The sequence below is a fragment of the Stegastes partitus genome, unplaced genomic scaffold, assembly GCF_000690725.1.
Source record: "Stegastes partitus isolate 25-593 unplaced genomic scaffold, Stegastes_partitus-1.0.2 Scaffold911, whole genome shotgun sequence".
Taxonomy (NCBI): domain Eukaryota; kingdom Metazoa; phylum Chordata; class Actinopteri; family Pomacentridae; genus Stegastes; species Stegastes partitus.
The window spans coordinates 179,894-191,818 of record NW_007578642.1 but is presented as its reverse complement, the minus strand read 5'-3'; the positions used below and the strand labels follow the sequence as shown (position 1 = coordinate 191,818).

The window sequence follows — 11,925 nt, the reverse complement described above, 5'->3', positions numbered from 1 at the left end:
ACTGGAGGAGGCACCAGGACATGGACTGTACTGGTGTCTGCAGGTGTTGCTGTCCGCTACCTGTTAAAGCAGTAGGTTCTGGTGGAGGACACGTTGGATGGCTGCTTGGTGAACCTGTTGGTGTTCCAGTTCAACCTGTGTGTCTGCAGACTGGAACCAGAACCATGTGTGTTGTTGGTGTAAAGCTGCTGCTGGTTTTATATGAAGAGCAGCTCAGACCCCACATGCAGCAGCTTCATCAAAGAGCTTCCTGTCACGTAAAGTCACTGGATTCTGTCTTCAGCTGTGACTGTGCAGGATGGAGGTGGTCTCTGGTGTCCTCCTTGTGTTTTCCTTTTAAGAGCTGCGTGGAGCTGAACCGCATTAGGCTCAAAGTGGAACCACATTGGGTGGAGATGAGAGCTGACAGGAGGTGAAATATGCTCCCCGGCTCAGGGGGAGAGGAGCAGAAGAAGCAGCTCTGATGCCACCACTTGTATGGAGGAACATGGTTGACTGTCAGGAGGAGATGACAGAACGAGCTGCTGGATCCAGAGAACCAGAACTCAGGCTGCTCTGTGAGGACGGGTTCTGGAGGAAAAGCTTGATGATGTTTAGAGACAGAAGGTCAAAGGAGCTGATCAATGTGTTTGTTGATCATCGCAGGTGATTCTGTGGAGCTGAAGGTGTTTCCTCCAATCACTGACCTGCAGCCAGTTCTCACCTTCCAGCCTCTTCAGCTGGACCTATCGTGGGTCCTCATCATGTTTTATTTCATCCAAGAGGTTTCCTTGGTTCTGACTGATGGTGACGATAAACCCAGACTCATGTTCCTCACCGTGTCCGTGTCGGTGATGTCATAGATACCTGCCCTGGTTGGCCAATCACGTCCCTTACAGTCCTTCCAACAGTCCTGACATGTGCCCAGGCGTCTCCCCAACCGCCTGACTGGACGTCGTGTTGATGAGTCTTGATTCAGGCTCCAGGTCAGTAGATACCTGGAGCTTCCCACCAGTCACTCACACCACAAGAAGCTGGAGCTCCATCTGATGGCTGCTGTGACCTGGATGGCTCTGAGTTTTCTGCTCAGTGGTTTTGTTCCTCGCCTGATGAACCTCTAGCACCAGCTCCACACGTCTCAGAGCAGTCAGTCCAGTCAGCTGGTCAACAGGACCGATCCGGGTCGATGTGGTTTAGAATCAGCTCTATCGTAGTCTAACGTGTGAGAACTTCCTGTTTCTGGATGTTACCTGTTGAACTGAGGTCATTTCAGGTCATTTCAAAGTTCTTGTAGCAGCTTGTCAGTGATTACAGGCTACTTCAGGACTTTAGTGGTTTTATTCTGTTTTTATTCTGTTTTTATTCTGTTTTATAAAAACTTCAGATGTTTTTGGCAGTTTTTGGCTTGAAATGAATAAAAGTCAGATTTCTGCCGGTGAAGCCTCAAATAAAGCATCAGGATGAAAGCAGATGATCTCAGCTGGAGCTCCATCCACAGCGACGCCGTCTAGAACTTCTGTTTTTGACGCTTCACATCTCTGACGTTCAGGAGCCGAGACTCAAACTCCTGTAAAGTCTGGTGACTCGTCGAGCCTCCGTCAGAACACAGAGACCTTCAACTTCCAGAGTCTTCAGAGAAGCAGCTGAACTTCTCTTTGGTCCCAGAAGATGTTTGACCTCCATCCGTCTGGTGTTGGGGTCTCTCCAAGCTGACATGAGCTGTGGATGGTGGTGACCTGCTGTGGAGGGTTTCAGCTGCTGTCCAGGCGGTTTGCTGAAGACCTGGTCCTCACCCTGAGCCTGACCTCTACAGACAGAGAACGTTCTGCAGCTCTGCTTCAGCTGAGTCCTACATGTGGACCATGGTGGGCTTTACGGTCGTTCATCAGAGGTTGTTGCAGGAAGCAGACTGTAGACGTGTTCAGCCTGGTGGCTGACAGGATGTCTGAGGACTGATCAGATGTATTGATCCTGAACCAGCAGCTGGACTCGTCCCTTCTGCTCATGTTCAGGCGTGTTTCTGTCTTTTTGTCCCGCTGAAGCAGATCGTGACGTTCCAACGTTAATGAAACTCTTTGGTTTTTCCTTCATTATCTCCAAACACGTTCCACAGTTAATGAATCCAGACTGGATGGATGGAGCTCGTTTAAGAAGCTTCATTAGCAGAAGACACTCGCATGTTCTGCCGTCTTCTGTCTGTATGTGGCTCCATAAAGCCCACATGTGGAAACACTTGTGTTCTGGAGTAAAGATCCTCCAAACGGAGCTCATGGAGGCAGAACAAACCTTCATCAGGACCACTCCGGATCACGTGACCTCGTTAGCGTGGCTTCGCTCTTCAGCTGCTATCTTTAGTCTCTGATGTTCACAGGATGCGACATCAGCCGGACGTTTCATTAGCAGCCATCATTTAATCTGCTCTCATGGTGACAAAAGCACAACGTTTGCTGCTAACGTCCAGCTTCAGGCCTCGTTACCGGAGATTAGAGTCACCAGAGGCAGCGTCTCCAGATGAATCCTCAGAACCACTCAGTTCAGCAGCACGAAGATGGAACAGAAACCAGAGAAACCTGCAGCAGCTCAGACACATTCAGATTCATGGATTCAGCATCTAGTCAGAAACAAGCCCATGAAGCAGCAGCAGTGATGTTCAGCAGGTTAGAGCTCAGTGCAGGCGCTGCCTTCATCCCTCATGGTGCTGCTCCACTGAAATGTTCTGGTTCTTTACTTTCACTTGGTTGTTAAACATTTTCATTTTGCTCATTAATCTTAAATTATGTTTAAACGGGACCCTTTTCCCCAAAATATAGTTTCCAGTGTTTCTCATCTCGTCACATTTATTTAAAAAACTTTTAGACTTTTTTGGTCTTTCTTTCACTTTAAAGTCAAATTGTCGTTAAAAAAAGTTCTTAATCAGCTGCTGTGGATCTTTGTTCCTGAATCACCAGCGTTCTCCAGATGTTCAGCTCGTCGTGTGTCGGAGGAGCTGGTCTGAGTCACGCTGCTGCTTTTCCACAGCTGAAGGTCGGAGCAGGAGGATGAGCTCCGGTTTGACATTTGCTCAGACAGCACAGTGGGTTTGTCACTGAAAGGTCGCCGGTTCGAATCCCAGGTCAGATGGAAGATGTGCGTCAGCGACACTCTGTCCTCTGAACACATCCTTGGTTCTCTGAAATGATTCGGTCGTGACGGTTTCATGCACAGCTGAACGTTGATTTACTTCATTAGTTCCACTGAGTTAATCATTTGTTCATCCACTTGTTCAGCTGAAGGAGAGACGGCAGCAGCTTGTTGTTTGATGATAAAGTGGAAAAAATGAGAAACAAAACCTTCAATCGTCAAAAACCAGCTGAAGCATGTCGTTCCTCCGTCCTGCTGGAGTCATGTGATCGTCCTCATCAATATATTTCATTTGTATGTATTAAGTTTTCATTTCTGATCGTTTAATTGATCATTTTAAGATCATTTATGGTCCAAGAGGCTTCCAGGGTTTTACCAGCTCCTGTTGGACCTGCTGGTGCTGCCACAGAACACCGGCCCGGTCTCATGGGATCAAACCATTAACGCCATGGAAACGGAGGGTTCCTTGTGTTGTGTTTGGGGGTCGAATGTAAATAAATCCATGTGTTGGATGTGAAGGCAGCTGATTGATGATTGGCTGTTTTCCTCTAAGGTTCAACCTGAGTGCTGAAAGTCTCTTCTGAAGACAGACGAGGCCAAGAGGGCAGCTGGTACCGACAGAGCCGGGTCCAGAGGTGAGCTGAAGGTTTGTCTATTCAGGTGCTGGTCGCTGACGTCCAACTCACCAAACCAGAACCAAAGCAAGTGAGGATCCACTGGGTCCACATTGAGACATCTATAGCAGAATGATGACGCGCTGCAGTCAGACCATTCTCCCTCTATGCTATGCTATGCTAACTGGGTTCAGCTGGATGTTTCCTGGTCCTGTGCAGGTCCAGAAACGAAGACAACAATGTCAACAGCTCGCTGTCCATCGTACCCTCTGTGGCCGAAGCCTCACAGTCACCTGAAACGAAACAAGTGCTCATGAATAGCATAGCATAGCATAGCATAGCATAGCATAGCATAGCATAGCATAGCATGACTACAGCACTCTGGGTTTTATTTCTTTGGTGTTTTGGAACTTTGGAGGTCAGAGGGCCTGAAGACCCACCAGGTAGCTGCTATCATCATCTCCATGTCAGAGTCCTGCACTGTGGACCTTCAGTGGACACGTGAGCTTCGTCTGAATGGCAGAAATGTTCCCAAACCTGAACCAGCGATTCGTCGCCTCCCTCAGTGTTTCTGTGAACAGGTCTTAGGTTTGTTCTGCGTTCAGTCAGGATGTGAAATGTGATGCTGATCTCTGAACTCTGAACCTCCCAAATACTCATTTGATCATTTTTTTGCTTGAAAAATGACAGAAATGGTTCTTGGATGTTGGTGAAGTTGCAGGTTGTTTCTTGGACATTTAAGCTGCTCCCTTACGGTTCTCTGAGCTTCTGAACTTTTAAATTACTCCCACAGTCCCAGCTTTGGGGGACGTGGAGGTCTGAGGCCATCGGCTGCCTCCAAGGAACCAGCAGAACCGCTGTTCCTAAACTGGTTCTAGTTTGTCTCCATGTTCACATCATGCTCAGGCTGCTGTTTATTCATCTGAGGTCAGGAAGTCAGGCGAGCAGACGGTGAGCAGGTCAGAGGCTGATGGTTGGTTTAAAGAACATTTTGATCTGAAGGTGACCAAAAGACTCAATAAACAATTTACAATATTTGACCAAGAAAAGCAGCAAAGTTGCTCCTTGTGGAGGCTGTGGTCTGCAAGCATTTGGGATTTTTTCTTGATTTTCACCTGAACACTGGCTGAAGGATGACCAGAGTGGCTTCTGATCGTCTCTCTGATGATTCACTGTCGGAGGAATCGGCTCTGACCCGGTTCTTGACGTTTGTCTGAGCTCCGTCTGCAGTGCTCGGTCCGCTACGCCGACTGCTGCTCAGCTCAGACAGAAATGGCAGCGTCTGGACTCCTGAAGGAGTTTCTGACCGACGCTCACAACCTCAAACCTCGACTAAACATAGCGAACCTCAGACCAGATGGCACGACTGGAAACTGCAGCTCTGCTGTCGTGTTGGAGATTAGCAGCGAAGCTACGCAAGCAGGGGAAGGCGTGACGAACAAAACCACTACTACCATGTTTTGGTGGGTTTTTCTTTCCCTCCGTCTGCTGCAGGGGGTCATTACTTAATACAGGACGGTCCAACTGAGACACAAACAGAGACACCGAAACCTCGACGGCTCGTCTCGCCTTTAAATGATGACATGAATGTGCCAAGTGAAGCTGAGGACGGTGCAGCAACAACATGCTGGAGGCTGGAGGCAGCGTGGAGGTTTCAGCGCTGACGTGCAGGAGAGTCAAAACAGCCAAACTGTAACGAAGCGAGAGTAACAGAACCACAGAAACCACAACTGGTGAACAACACCAAGCACAACATGTGTGAGGAGATGTGACGCGGTGGTGTCTTTGTGTTTCCTCTGTTAAACTGAGGATGTGGGAGGAGGAAGAGCAGATAGTGAGTAAGTTCATCCAGCTAATTACATGCAGCTCGTTGGCTGATGCTGATGATGTCAGCAGGAGGGTTTAACCTTATTTAAAGGCTTTTCAAAGCGTCTCCAGCACAAACACTCCGGCAGCCTCCGGCCAACATTCTTCTCTTCAGAGGAGCAACGCTTAATGACAAGAAGAGCAGGAAGCTTAGTTTCTTCACAGCTCTTCACTGGATTCATACCGCTCAGACGACGCCAGGAACCCATTCAGGTGAGAGAAACCTGCAGAAAACAGTTTCTGTGCACAAACGTGAAGGTCTGGTAGGAACCCGGTGCTGAAGCTTAGACGAGTGAGAGAAGAGTTCTGTGTGCAAATGTTTGTGTGAAGAAAACCTTCAGCCAGTTTTCTAACAAAGAGAGAGTCCAAAGAACCCAAAGACACTAGAACTGGATCCAGCGCAGACCTGGAACCATTTAAACTGAGTCAACTGTAAACTTGAAGCTGCAGTGATGCCAGACCGGGTCTCGGTGAAAGTTGACTGTAGGAGGACGGACGGATCGACCCGTGGATGTTTGGATGTGGTTCTGTGTCTTTGTAGTTTTCTATATTCATGCAGGATCGTTTAATTTTACGCTTCAATTCAGTTCAAACTCAGACATCCAACATTAATCTGTTAAATAACAAGAATCTGACGATTAAAAACAGTTTAAATTAACAAAAAGTTAAAAATCTACACACTCAGTGATCATCAACCAAACCAAGACAACAAAACAGCAAAACGAACAAAACAGCTGAATAAATGTGTTTTGTGTTTCTGTTAGCTTGTTAGCTTGTTAGCTCGTTAGCGCTCGTCTCTGGTGTGACGAAAGAAAGCTTCATGTTTCAGTACTTATGTTTTCATATTTTTATTTATTAATTATACTCCAGAAACATACAGTAAATGTCTTTGTATTGTTTTGTGTCCAAACACCCTAAAAGGTTTTCAGTTAGCGTGTTAGCGTGTTAGCATACGTCCTCTCAGTGTGGTCACTAAACAGCTTCATATTTTAGAGATGTTGATCCAGTTTCACTCCAGTTTAGTCCATTACTTCTTAAACGATGTGAAACTGAAGTTTGCTAAATGTGTTGGTTTTCTACAGCGTTAGCCATTAGCTTGTAGGGTGCTAGCTGTTTCTGGTAATTTGTTCATTCTGGTGCTAGCTGCTAATGAGTGCTGGTATGTAAATATGGTATTTTTGCATTTAGTCATACTTCCTGCGCTGTAGTGGAGAAAGCTAGTGGGCTCCAGAAATGGAAAAAAGTTTGTTTTATTTTTGGGTTCTATCCAAGTGTATTCTGTTAGCTTGTTAGCTCATTAGCTCATGGCTCCTGGTGTGTAGCTTTGCTGTTTGCTGTTAGCCATATCCCATTAGCGACTAGCTGTTGTTTCTTCTTATTAATATTGAATTGATGCTTAATGTGATGAAGTCAGACTCAGGCCGTACATCTAATGTGTGTTTTCAGTGTTTTTCCGGCTCTGTGCTGCTTCAACAAGTTCAGTAAATGTTCTCTAAACGTTTCCGTTAGCGTGTTAGCTTCTGCCTCCAATGACGTCTCATTTCTGAAAATCAAACATGGCAGTAAATGTAATTTCCATATTTTCGGTGTTTGTAGGAGTTTGGTTGGTTGGTTTGCTGCTGTTTGATTAATCTGAACATTTGGACCCGTCGGCGCTGCTCGGTGCCGTTATTAGCTCAGCTCCTGCAGTCGAGTCGCTTCAATAGCTCCAGTGTCTCCGTTTAACTGCTAATCTAATCAGCGAAGCCACAGACTGTTAATCAGCTCAGAACCACTTTCTGTCCTCCGTGATTCTGATCCGGTTTCTGGCAGCGCTGCTTTAACCATAATCAGATCTAATTGAGTGAAGGAACGTGTCCAAGAGCGACACACCAGCACATTATCTTCATGTATGTGGCGACATCTGCAAAAGTCACCCCGAGACCCGGCAGACGGCAGGCGCCTGAACCGGTTCCGTCGGTTCTGTTGGTGTTCGGAGCTACAGCAGCTCCTTCTGCCAGAAAACTGTAGAAGAACTTCTGCTGAGCCGACGTCTGACATGGTCTTCATCAAGTCCTGCAGCTCTGGAGAACCACAACATGAAGGAGGAGAACTCAGAGACGTGTTCTGTCAGTTGGACTCAGTCAGAACCATGGAGACCAGCTTCATGTTCCAAACATTAGATGATGAGACATGAATAAAGTGATTCTGATGAGGATCAGGGCTTCAGGCTGAGAGTGGGCCCGTTCTGTGGTCGGGTTCTGGATGTGAAGCTGTGGATCAGTGAGCGACCTGAAGCGAGCGTCTGTGGTCTCAGCTGCTCTGTGGTCATCTGAGGTTCTCGTGTGAAACTCAGTTTCTGTTCAAGCTCACATTCCTGAATTCCTCCAGTCGAACGTGTCGCCGCCGAGCGATGAGGAGGATCCGAGGTGATCCAGAGGTCACGGCCACCCTGACAGCAGACTCTTCATCAGCGCCATCAGGCCACTGAGTCAGCCGGGCCGGGCCTGAACACTGTGGTTCCTTCAGCAGGTCTTTAGTCACTTCTCAGATGAAACAGAACAAGAGACCTGAAGGCTGTGGTTTTATCACAGATCAGCCCATCAGACATCAGTGGAGGGCCGTCACTGTAGATTATCAACAGAACCGGATCTGAGCAGAACACTGAGTTAGTGACCTACAGACAGAACAGCACCATGGTACCGAACACAGGACGTCAGACTGTTCTCAGACCAGCAGTCAAAGTTAAAGTGAAGTCAGCAAGAAAATGAGAAGAACGACCAGCAGCTGGTTAACGTCCTGAACCGGGCTGTGGTTGGGTTTAGTTTGTCTTCTGACCCGTCTGAGGCTCCTTTCTACAGACCGGAGTCACAAACCGTCGCTGAGGTTCTGTTGGATCTGGACTGGGACTGAATATTAAACCATTAAAGACGGGATGAAGCCTCCAAACAGGAAGTCAGGATCACGTGACCACAGAGACACCTGACTGGCGGGTCAGAACCAGTTAGTGAAAGAACGTCCCCGAGACTCCTCAGAACCAAAAGCATTCATTTAGTCATGACACACCCTTGAGTAGTCCCAGACCAGAACCATCCGACACCGACCGGACCTTGCTGCTCACGAAGAGCTCAGTCACAGTCTGATCACATGAATGTTGAAGAAGCAGCAGACTGAGGAGTCCAGAGCGTGTTCTGGTGTCTGACGGAGGTTCTGACCGTCGCTGGGAGCCCCTGAGGACGGGTCAGGACCACCGCTGGTTCTGGACCCAACACAGCGGGCCTTTGTGAGGAGAACAGCTCTGAGAGGCGGCGCTGCAGCCCAGCAGATTAAAGCCCACTTTTGTTTTGTGTACGTGGGTCGCTGCCAAGACGCAGCAATTTTCTGTGAATGTAAAACAGCTTTCCTGGCCCGGACCCCGGCGCCGCCGCCGTGCCAGGAAAACACTTTTTCTCTACCTGTTTACGTGCAGGTAAATAGAGGTTGGTGTTTCCAGGCCGGGCAGCAGGACCACAGGTCGGCTCGCCTCCTTTTGTTGCTGCTGTACAGAAATCTGCTGGACTTTGTGTTCCTGCAGCGGCTCCAGCCAGAGGAGCTCATAAAGTGGAAGGAACTCCACTCATTTGCAGACAAACTGCTCCCATGATTCTCTCTGGCACTGCTCATCCAGCAGCTAAACGTTTTTATACGGCGACCGTGGAGGAACAATGGATCCTGTTTATGTGACTAATGAATGAAAAAGGCCTGTTGCATCATCCACAGGCTGCTGGCAGCCGCACGTTTCACAAATAATGTGCTCATTGTGTGTTTGGTGTTCACGCGCTGACCTTTACAGTCAAGCTGCTGTTTCTGGGTAGAAATCAAGGACGCATCAGTCGACCACAGAGCAGAGCGCTGGAGATAATTGAAAACACAGTGGCTCGCTGGTGTTGAGTCGGAGGGAAGCCTGATAAATATCTGTGTGCTGCCGGGTTCCCCCCCACAAGCAGAGCGGTGCTGTTTGAGTGGGCCTGAAGCCCCGGGAGGCCGTCGTAACGTTAGCCAAACATTTGGAAGTGCACGGTGGGCTAATGGGGGGCTTTCATGCTGCTCTTTACACTCAGTGTGTCCACACTCAGCCCGGCCGGGGGGGCCGGCGCTGATTAAAGTCGGCCCAAAATAAACCGGCTTTTATAAAAATACGGCCGCTGAAGGCAGCGCGAGGAGGTCTGAGTGGAGGAGAACCTCATGAGCTTCTGTCCAGCCTGACAGTGGGGTGTGTCGGATGACCTGCAGGAGACATGACGGCAGAACCACAGCTGCTGATTTTGGGTTTGTCTGGACAACATGAACAAGATGAAGCAGCAGGACCAGACGTGTTCATGATTATTATTATCAGCCATTAAGAACTAATGAAAGATCTATGACCTGATAAGACTACAGAAGAAGCTCACCTCTCTGGAGACTCTCACGCACCTGGTTCCTCTGAGACCGAAAACAAAGTTTAATTATGTGAAAATCAGTTTTTCTGGTGTTCTGGTCTGATCCACTGGCTGGTCTGAGCCCCAGTAAGGGGGACATCCAGTCTGGTGACCATCAGGTGATTACCAGCATCTGCTCATGAACGTCTGAGAGCTTCAGGAGAAACCAGCGACTTCTTGAACGTTCTTGTTGTTGGTGTGTTTGGTGAAGTGAAGCAGAACCCTGTAGCTTTGATCCAGAGTCGCCTCAACAACCAGAACTCACCTCCTGGTTACCGTCTCAGTTTGAAGTGAAGAACCATGACTGTGCTGTTTCTAAACCTGGGTTCTGTGCAGGGGATGAGCCATAAATCAGCCCGACAGGCTCAGAACCTCTGGATGTTCTGCTGCTGGGAGGCGACAGCTGGAAAACATTTCTGAGATTTCAACACGTGTCGCTCAGAGTTTGTCGACTTACTGCCGTTGATGTTCAGCTGGAGGAGGTTAACTCAGGAAACGTTGTGGGAACGTTTCTCACACTGTTCTGAGGCCATATGTTTTCTGTCTGTGACCAGCGGGGGGCGCCGGAGGCAGCAGTCCCAAACCTTTGAAGTGGTTGTTTTGGTTTAAATCATTCCAACATTATTATTCAAAAAAGTATTAAAACCACAACTGTGACGGAGAACGACGTGACCGGCGTGGAGCTGTTACTGGAACGCTTCAAGAGCTGCTAATGACCTGGTAATGAGAACACCTGGACCAACCCGGACCTACCTGGACCTACCTGGACCTACCCAGACCTACCTGGACCAACCCGGACCTACCTGGACCTACCTGGATCCACTTTCTGAGGTTAGATTGACCAAACAGCCGTGGAACTGCTGCAGCTGTTGTTCACACAGAACCAGTTTTATGTGTGAAGCTCTGATGGAGGTCATGTTTATTCTCCGACATATTCCAGGTGAGTTCTCATCAGGTGTGCAGCTGCAGCCAGCCTCCTGCCAACGGGACTAAAGAACAGAGTAAACTTGACAAACTGATGGATTTACAGATTCTCCAGACGCTGATGAAACGAGGTGAAAGCTAACAGACAGCATTGGACCGGACCGATGGGCTGATGCAGAGTGTTGATAAATGAGACGTGAAGAAAAAGGAAGTGACTGTAGTTCGTAACGTTGGGTTCGTTTCTCCTGATTGAACTAACGATGTGTTTGAGGTCCGTTCCAGTCAGTTGAGCTTCTGGCTCATAAATGCTTTTAAAGGAGTTTGAAGGTGCTGCAGGTCTAAAACCTGATCTTCTTTATTTACTGGCCCGTGTGATGGAGAACACGTCGTTCACACGTTGACAGCCTTCAGAACAAACCTGCTTGTTTCCGTCAGCAGAACCGGTGAAGCGTGAACACGGGTCTGTTGGACTCGGAGCGGTTTCTGATCTCTGGCTGGTGTCAGCAGTGACCGAAGGCCACAGATGACCTGAACGGTCTCGTGGTTCCGCTCGGCCTGGAGCAGTCGATGAACCCTGAACAACGTGGAACCCAGAAGAACCTGGAGGCAGCAACGTTCCTGCAGGAATCAGACGGCAGCAAGAAATCTGTTCTCTGCTGACGAGGTTTCATTGTTAAAAACTCATCAGACGATGTTCTGCAGGTTTGTTCTTGTCGGTTCCGTGTTGCCAAACTAAAGCGTCTGTGAGCAGACGTCTGTTTCTGCAGCGTCTGCATCCAAACAGAGTGAAACAGAAGCTCAAGTCTTTAGTTTGGGCTCGAAAGCAGCGAAAACATTCATTAGACTCAGAGCCTCTTGATTTTTACTGTTTTAAGCCTTAGAGAGTTAAAACGATCCTCAGAGTTAAAACGAGCCTCACAGAGTTAAAACGATCCTCAAAGTTAAAACGATCCTCAGAGTTAAAACGAACCTCAGAGTTAAAACGA

General features: G+C 48.2%; 1 protein-coding gene across 1 annotated transcript in view; it reads left to right on the top strand.

Annotated features, from left to right (window-relative positions):
* The first annotated feature begins 5,667 nt into the window (after nucleotides 1-5,667).
* The window catches only part of pthlha (parathyroid hormone-like hormone a), a 13,225-nt gene continuing 6,967 nt past the window's right edge, over nucleotides 5,668-11,925 (top strand). The window contains exon 1 of the mRNA XM_008293773.1: nucleotides 5,668-5,792. The gene's annotated coding sequence lies outside the window, so the exon portion shown is untranslated. The remainder of the gene's footprint in view (nucleotides 5,793-11,925) is intronic.